A 9,393-nucleotide genomic window follows, 5' to 3' on the forward strand; every position below is an offset into this window, starting at 1 on the left:
AAACCTTGGAATAGTTAATATTTGCATGTATAATAGAGAAAACATAGATCCAAGGTTTATAGGGTTGCATGTACACCATAGGAGTGTTAGAATTCTCAAAAACCCAACAGTGGTATCAGAGCCTGGTTGTTTTCTGTTATATTGATGCAAATGTTTTATTTTCAAAGTTGGAAAAAAAAAGAAAAAAAAAACATGTCGTTTGTCAAATTTTAAGATAATTACTTGTTTTTGTGAAAAACTAATTATTTGTAAAATTTGAATCATTTGCTATATGAGTTGAATTAGGTCAAATTTAGTAAAAGATAAAATGATATGATTATTTTATTAGTTTTAAAAGTTTGATCTAAAGAGTTTTTTGAAACCTCCATAAGTTATGGATATGAAAAGGTTTTTAAAAAAATTGATTCAAAGTTTTTTATGGAGTTACAAAACTTGGTCTTAATGTTTTAAAGAATTCCATAACTTGTTCTTAAGTTATGGAACATGAAAAGTTTCATCATAAAACAAGTATTTAACTCCATAAGTTATGGAATCCAAAAGTTTTCAAGAGTTACAAAACTTGCCCTCAAGTTTTGGAATTTGGAAAAAGTTTTTTTTATGATAAAAAAAAAGAATTGAATTCTAAAACTCTTGGGTTCATAACTTAAACAATTAATTAAATGGTTTTAATTTTGAATTTAATAATTGGAATTATGATGTTTTTATTGAATAATTCAATTAACTCTTATGGACTTTATTAATAGATAGTTAAAGTGTTTAATTAAAAGAGAATTAATAATTCCATAATGACATGGTTTAAATTTAATTAAATTAAGACTATAGTTTAATTAATAGATTAAACCACCAAGTATTTTAAATGTCTAAAATACACCCTTATACTATTATAATATTAAAAGTTTAATATATTATATGTATAAGAGCAAGTCGTCTTACCATTAGTAGGCCTCATTCACGAAGCCGGTCTATAAGGGGGGTATAAGGTTACTGCCTATAAAATGGCAGTTTAATGGGTGTCCACTCTCACCCACCGCTTCCTTGACTGGTGGAGGGTCGTTAGCCGAACAGGTAGGACAAGGACTATAATTCTCCCTTCATTAAAAGTAATAATGATAAATACTAAGTAACTAAACTTTTTATAAATTCTCAATCTTAGTTACTTAGGAAAATGTTAATAAGGTGCTAATCCATGAAATTACACTTTGCACTTTGTTTAAGCTGTTAGTGGAGCATGTGTGGTTAACCGGCACACTAACCTGGACTTAACAAGGTAGGCAAAGGGTAACTTAATGTTTATCATAGTATCGTTGGAGCGTGTGTGGTTAACCGGCACATCGATTGAGGGGTAAATATTAAGGGTACCAAGTATATTTGCATGGTTACTTCACACCTTGTTTTGTGATCCTCGGCATCCCAGTCACAAAACCTGAAGGGCACACTCGAGATTGAAACATGCCATTGAAATGTTCAATGAATCTCAAAAGAATCTAGGAGTTTCAAAACCAATTAAAACCTAATAATACATTTCGTTTATCTTGGTGGAAATTGGTGAATCGTCATTCACCTACCTTCAAATATTTTATAGCTTGGATTACGGCATCCCTCTTCCAAGTTATAAAATAGTTTGTTGGGTCCTAGCCTTAATATATCATATTGGGTGTTATATTAAGGACTTAAATCAACTTTACATGAATTTCTCCCATTGTTGATGTCTGGTTTAGACAACAATGATCTTCCCAAACCAAGCTTTCCTAATGAATATGACTTCCCGAGTTTGGCTCATGGAAGTCATACTTCTCTTCCTCCACCTCCTCCAACTATTCTCCCTAACCCACAAGTTCAAGGTCACTCAAGCCCTAATGGCAAGCAAGGTCTATGTGTGATCACATCTTAGAGATGAAGTCACATATTGACAAGCCGGGAGAGTTGGGTGTCAAAGTCTTGAGAAAGTTGGATGTTCAATCACTTTCTAAGTTACATAGTGAGTTCCTTTGGGACTACTATGAAACAGACTATGACATGAACCTTAATGATCATATCTATTTGCTTGGTGCTGCTGAATCAGCAATGATTTGGAACGATAGTAAAGCAAATTTGATTAGAAGATCAACTTCCCAAAAAACTTTATGGACAGTGACAATAGTGACACTGGAAATCCAGAAAAAGCATTCTCTTCCCAATGGAAAGGGATTAGCCATAGTTAACCCGGTTGACCAAATGGTAAAGAGAAAGGCTAAGTCTGAGATAGTCTCATTACCAAAGGGTCCATATGTTTATTTTGCCAAAGGAAGGGGCGTTGATTGCAAAGTTGCCAAATTTACCTAAGGATGTTAAAGTCAATAAGTTTGACTCTACATCAGGTAGAGCTCATTATCTAACTCTGTTAAGTTCTATTTTGAGATCCTCATTACATGATGTGACTGGGTCACATGTTGATGTTTTAAGAATCAAAGAATAGAGAGAAATCTTAAAGGAAGTATATGCTGATTCTGATCGCGAAGGTGGATTTCGATCGCATCAGAATTTTGAGCAGTTGCTTAAGAAGTTATGATATATTGCTAAGGAATAGATAACAACAATTTTCCATGTGGATTGTAAGGATAAGTTTTTCCGCAAAGTTTTAAAATAAAAGAAAATTGTTTAATTTTATTTATTTGAAGTATCCTTACAATGGCATTTGTGGAAAATTGTTGCTTATATGATTCCACTGACAGCAATATTGGAAAATGGATTTGATTCTTTCATTTGTGGTAGTGTCTAAATTTACCAAATCAGGAAAGTTCCTCATCACCCAAGCTTCAATTGGACCGAAACTTGGAATCATGCAAGTTGAATAGTATGATGAATGAGAACTTTCAAGCATTGGAAAATCAAGACTAATTACTTGTTCACATGGATGTGTGAGTCAAGTGAAGGACTAAAGGGATCGAGTACACATTCTTGTGCACTGGTCATGTCCACCACAAACCTCGTTAAGACTATTTGATTTACTAAAGTTTAGTAAATATGGTTATACTTACAAGTTTAAGTATAATTCTGAGACACTGGAAAAGTCTCAATGTATGGCAGAACGAATGGGAAGAATCAAATTAGGCAGAAAGATAAAAGTTTCTCAAATCTGAAAAGATGGGAGAGTACTTTAGTATCATGTTTGTGATCATCTTAATGATTTAGAAATCATATCACAATTAGTCCTCTAAAGGTCATCTTAGTGCATTCTTATGACTAAGAAGAGGAGTCATGAATTGTTGAAATGGTTAGATCAGGAAGATGAGTCATACTTCGTTCCAAAACAATTCTTAGAGTCATACTCCAAGATTTTAACTTGAGTGACATATCTTAAAGAAAGGTTTAAAACACTTTTCAAATGTAAGAGTAAAAGTGTCCTACTCTTGTACATTTGAAATTGGTAAGTTGTGATGTTTTGGATAAAACAAAGACCAACTAAGGCCAATTGTGTGAAGTGTTTGTCTTGATAAAGAATCCGCACTATCTCTTGAATATTTGGCAAGATAGTCTTATATGTCAAGAGGATAGTGGGAGTCTTAAAGATCCTAAAAAGAATTTCAAGAACTAATCAAGAATAAAACCTGATGTTCTTCACTAGCACACGACTTGAGGTTTATAACCTATCGTGTTGACATATTCTGTGCCCATTCCAATTAAAGTTGGCTTTGCATAGGAGTTCTGAAAGTTCTCAATTGGTTGCATAACAACTTGGAAGCAATGGCAGGCCCTGTACTGCCAGGTGGCAAGAAGTTAAGATTGCATAAGTTCAGTCCATATGAGTTTGGATTTGTCATTATCCTTGTCTTGTGACTATGGTTTTGACGATTCACGTGGATAAGAACACATACACCATAAAATCTAATGGTCATAAGGTTTCTCTCCGATTCATGAAAATGATGGTGAGGAAACACTTCCACCAAGTAGATTTGAAGCAGATGGCAAAAGGTCTAAACAATTGAGACTATGATTACGGCATCCCTTTTCATAGTTCTGGAATTGTTTACACACACATGCATGCTATCTAAGGAAAGGTGTATGATTTTGATAAAGTTTTATCAAAGCATCTCGTATCAGAAATCTGAACTTTGGTAAGAAAGTCAATAAAGTATTTATTTCTAGAAGTCCAGCTGATTTCTGAGTACATGTCAAAGCTAGTGGGAGCATAAGTGTTATGCTAATAATCATCATGTTAGTGGGAGCATGATAATTATTGTTAGTGTTGCAAGTTAGCAATGTTAATTATAGAAAACAAAAGTTTCAATTCGTGAGGTTGCAGGGATTGAAAAAGTTGTTTTGCTATAATTAAGGGAGAGGATATACTTCATTTCAGTTCTAAAGGCTTAGATTGAGACCTTAATTATCTTTAGTCAAAAATATATATAGGAATTTCATGTTAGATTGGTTCAACTTAAGGAAATTCTATATATTGCGTTCTCAAAATTCGATTATGATTACGGCATCCCTCTTCATAGTCAAATTTTGAAAACATGGCAAATAAAAATATTGTAGCAAAAGACTGGTCTAGAATCATGTCTTTATGACTAAAATGATTAAGCAATTGTCGAGGACAATCTGAGGTTTACCAAAGATTGGTTGCTCAGGGACAGTTGGAAGTATAGTGCTAATTTTGGAAGGACCATATTGACATGTTCTGAAAAGAGGCATCTCTTATTCAAGAGTGATAGTCAAAATGAGAATATGGAGTTGTCTCCATAGGTGGAAGTTATCTGTGTAAGATTAGAAAACTTAATGCAAGAAGCATGTCCACAGCAATGTACTTTGAATATGAGACTTAGTTTCCATGGAGTTGATCTCCATTGGAATACCTTATAATGACTGTTGACAAGTCTTTGTGACTTTGTACATATTCATTGCAGGAGGGTCAGTGCATATAAGTTTAAAATTTAAACAGATTTCGATAAATGATAGGAATTTGAAATTCTCACATTTTTCGATAAGGATTTGGGAGTGTGAAATTAGAATCATTGAAATTATGTTAAATTGGTTTATTTCACAAAGTAAGGATCATAGACAAACATAGAGTGCATACTTGGTGTATGCCAAAGCTATTGTTTAAGAAAAACATAGTGTACATGCTTGGAGCATGGGACAACTAGTGTTTTTAATTCAAGTATAAAGTTGATAAAACCGAAACAATGAATAATGAGTAATCAGTATGGTGATAAATAAAAGTGTTTATTTATATTCATAGGGTTTGATACCATATTTGATTAATTTATTCTTGTGTTTCACTTTGCATGTTTTGACTTCCAGAATAACTAAGTCGCTCTTCCTGAATGATTAAGTTATTCAAACCATCCACAGTCGGTCATATGTTGGAAGTAGATATGAATCAAGACTGTCATGGGTTGGTTTGTAGAGGTCCAAGTTGGTGGACAAAGTGGTGCTACAACACTCATGAGTGCTCATAAGTTCTGAGTATTGGATTCAACCCGCGCTCATTTGAATCACTTCATGGATTTTATCACGAGTGATCATGAGACGATAGTATCTTATATTCTTCAAACCTAGATATATGAGTTGTTACTATGAGTTGGTTATACATTGATTGCACGAAAATGCATTTGGTAACTCGATGTTATAAAAAGTGCCTTTGTGTATGATTCAACAAGTAGTAGAACAAGCCATATGAGTCGAATTTTATCCATTCCTTTTACCTTCGGGATAAAAGCGATATCTGTGGGCCCCTCGATGATTTAGCGATGACACATGTGAGTGCTTGGCCAAGCCAGGACTGATTTGATTTGTTCAATCAGTCAGTCATCATAAATAGAAAATCGGGAAACAACAAATGGACAGAGAGAATGATTATAATCCATGTCTCAGTCCATATGATATCTAGAATGGAGGAATATATGATCCCTTATCTAATGGACAAGTCATTGACATGGTCAGAGTTCGACAGCGGCTTTAAGAGCTACGATTGCCAGTTAGGTTTTGAAGTCATACTCAATAATAGTTTTAGACTTATCCAAGTGGGAGACTGTTGGATTAATGTCTAAGTCCATAACTATATTTGGTATGTACTTGACCCGACCCGACATGGTCCATTTGGGTTGCACTTCACCGGCATAATTTATATGGATAGTCTTTTGAGAATAGTATATTTATGATTTATATTAATATATTATAAGTTCTAATATATTAATATGGAATCATATTATTTAATTAGTATTGATCAAGAATTAATTTAGAATTAATTAAGTGATAAAAAAGAACTAATTAAATATGGTCTCTTATATATATGGAATAGGCCAAGTTCATTTAGGTTGGGCTAAGCTTTCATGGATGGTCCATGGAGCTTTTAACCCATGGATCCTATGTAAATGAAAGGTCATGGGTATTAGGGTTTACATGGATGTAACCCTAATCCTCCATAATATATAAAGGGGTCCTTGGCTCACAAAATTGGCACAAGTGTGTAAAAATAAGAGTGGGCCGATTTTAGTGTGCATACATATTCTCTCAAGTTCTTCCAAGGTGTTTTGGTGATTTGTGATTCCATTTGAGGCTTCCACACTATTGGGGCTAAGCTCTTAAAGCTTGAAGACATCAAGCTATATCAAAAGGTATGTCATCTAACTAGAACTTTGTAGTATAGGTGCTTCATAATATGCTAGTTAGGATGAAACCTTGGAATAGTTAATATTTGCATGTATAATAGAGAAAGCATAGATCCAAGGTTTATAGGGTTGCATGTACACCATAGGAGTGTTAGAATGCTCAAAACCCAACAAAACATACCATAAATTATATGTATAGTAAATCATGAGAAGGTAGAAGGAAATGGATAAAAGGCAGAAAACCCATAAGGATTCATCATCCACGTCTGGTAATTATTTAAACTATCAGGTATTTTGCGAAGTTGAATTGGAGGTTTAAAAATTGGGTTTGAGAATGCTAGTATTGCAAAAAACTGAAGAAGTTTGGCGGTATTCTTGAATAAGCTAAATTAAACCGAAAAATGAAAGTAAAACTTGTATGTGTGTTTAAGAAGATGAAGTGGTGCTCAGGTGAATTCCATAGAGAAGCGACAAACAATGGGGAGGGATGAAAGGGAGATAGCTTTACACTTGTATTTGTTCGTTTTGGTGTAATCAAGTGACTAAAATTGTTGATAACCTCTTATTCGTCTGTTCTTTCTTTTCATAGATCTGGTAGTTTCCGGTGCAAGTTGATGCCTCCATCATCCATGGCAGATTTCTCGGTTTTGTTGTGCACGTTCTCCTAATAGAGGTTGGAAAGTTGAATTATTGGGTTCTTTGTGTTATGTAGTAATCTATTACTGGTCTACATGGAAGTCATGTAATTCTCGATCTTTTAATCGAAGCGATAGCCACTAGGAGTCTAGGATTGTCTTTCTGTTTGCTAATTATTTACATATTAAGAACCAAGGGTATAAATGTCAAAATATTATTTTTTCAGTGGACTAATCAAATATTTCAATCGGAGAACCAGGACCCATTAATTACTAAACCCATGGCTTACGCATAATCATTCGTGACTCTAAATGTAAATTACAAAAAATTAAATACAACCTCCAAATATATGTGAGCAGATTAAAAGCCACCCAATTAAATTTTCTAATCTATCTTAGAACCAAGAAAATCCATAATAGAATTTTTTTTATGAGCTTTTTCATCCTAAAAATCATTTTAAAAATAAAAAAAATTATTGGATGAGCTTTTTCAAGAAGTTTGTTAATTAGCAATATTTTCTCTTGAGCTTTTTCAATATTGTGGTGGACCTCATGGTTTTTCAACCATTTGCAAATCTTCTACCCTAATAAATGAGTACTCAATTGCCACGTTGCAATAGCTGAGCCACCCCCCATCTTATTTTCCCGCCTAAAATGTCTAAGTGATTTTCCATAAGTGTCCTTCTACGTGTCTAGAATATAATTCTCAATCCCCGATTTCTCGCCCCATAAATCCCGCATCCTTCTACAAATCTTTGATATTCAATTCAGTTCTAAAATTTTGAATTCTTTTGATACATACAATCTCATCTACTATCGATTGTAATCATCAATGCTTCTCTAATTCCATCTTCTTCATAGATTCCGCTACTGATTGTGTATTTTTCATATTTACTCAGCTTTGGTAACCCCGCTCAAATTCTAGCTTTCATTTTTGACCAATTTCTTACTCTATTATCGTCATATGTCACCGAATAACCTAACAAGGATTAGTCGATTATTGCAGTTATAGCCCACATATGCTTTTGCAGAAAATCCCAATAAAACCCTACGACGTTCATCACCGTCGTTCAACCCTATATATATTTCAAGCCCTTGCATCTCTATTACTACCATCGTCTGTGCCAATCACTTCAGATATCTAATAGGTTTTGTCTACTTTCACCAATTAATTATGAAAATTTTGAATTTATCTGATTTCTGTGGACTAGAGTTTCTGATCATGGGCTCCTTTTCCCCTTATGTTTGACGACAAACCCTTAGTTGTTCGAATAGAAATCATTTGGTTTTATCTAAATCTTTATTGATATCTTCACCTTTTTTCCCGCTAAATCCAATTATTTGCAATTGATTTTATCTAGATCTGGAGTATTTTGTGACATTGTCTTGAGGTTTATGATTATATACTTTTAATATCTTAGCGGATTTCCATGATATTAAACTATATTTTAATCTATTATCTTTTTGTTACACTTATCTTATTGTTACACACATTGAACCCTCAACATTTTTCGACTATGTTGAAAATTTTGGAATTTTTGTTCTCATTTCACGACTTATTTCATTGAGCTTCATTTCGTTGTTCTACATTTTACTACCATTAGGATTTCAATTTGATTGAAATTTATGATATGCATCCATTTACCAATTCCGGGGGATAAAATAGTTCCTCTCGGTGCAATGGCTTGGATGCAAAACACCTCATACAATCTACGTTCGTAATTCTTTTTTTACAAACTTCGATCAAACAGTTCCAATGTTCAATGTTGGTCTTTTCTAACATATTTTGAAACATCCTAAAAATACGGTCCAAAAATTTCGTTTTGAAACTTAATATAAAACCATAAATCATCCATAATCATAAAGAAAACCATGTATCATGAATCTCAAATAATCATATCAAATACTTTGACAAAACCATATGATAAGAATATTAGAGTCTAAACATCTCAGGCTGAAACTGTGGTGTGTGTAATGCGATCATCCCGAGCCCTTCCCTTTGCTAGTGAAAGTACCTGAAACCAAAACTGAAAACCGTAAGCACGAAGCATACTGAGCTCCCCCAAACTACCACATACCATACAAATATCATGCAACTAGGAGATACGGACCCCTCCCACTCTCATGGAGATTCGGGCCCCGCCCACACTCCGATGTCTAGGAGATTC

General features: G+C 33.9%; 1 non-coding gene across 1 annotated transcript; it reads left to right on the forward strand.

The window, feature by feature from the left end:
• The first annotated feature begins 8,868 nt into the window (after positions 1-8,868).
• LOC145110554 (small nucleolar RNA snoR80) lies at positions 8,869-9,012 on the forward strand. The gene has a single exon (XR_013709931.1). It is a non-coding gene; the product is annotated as a small nucleolar RNA snoR80 (small nucleolar RNA).
• The last annotated feature ends 381 nt before the right edge of the window (positions 9,013-9,393 follow it).

Source organism: Lactuca virosa, chromosome 4 (assembly GCF_052849685.1).
Source record: "Lactuca virosa cultivar CGN04683 chromosome 4, Lactuca_virosa_CGN04683_v6, whole genome shotgun sequence".
Taxonomy (NCBI): domain Eukaryota; kingdom Viridiplantae; phylum Streptophyta; class Magnoliopsida; order Asterales; family Asteraceae; genus Lactuca; species Lactuca virosa.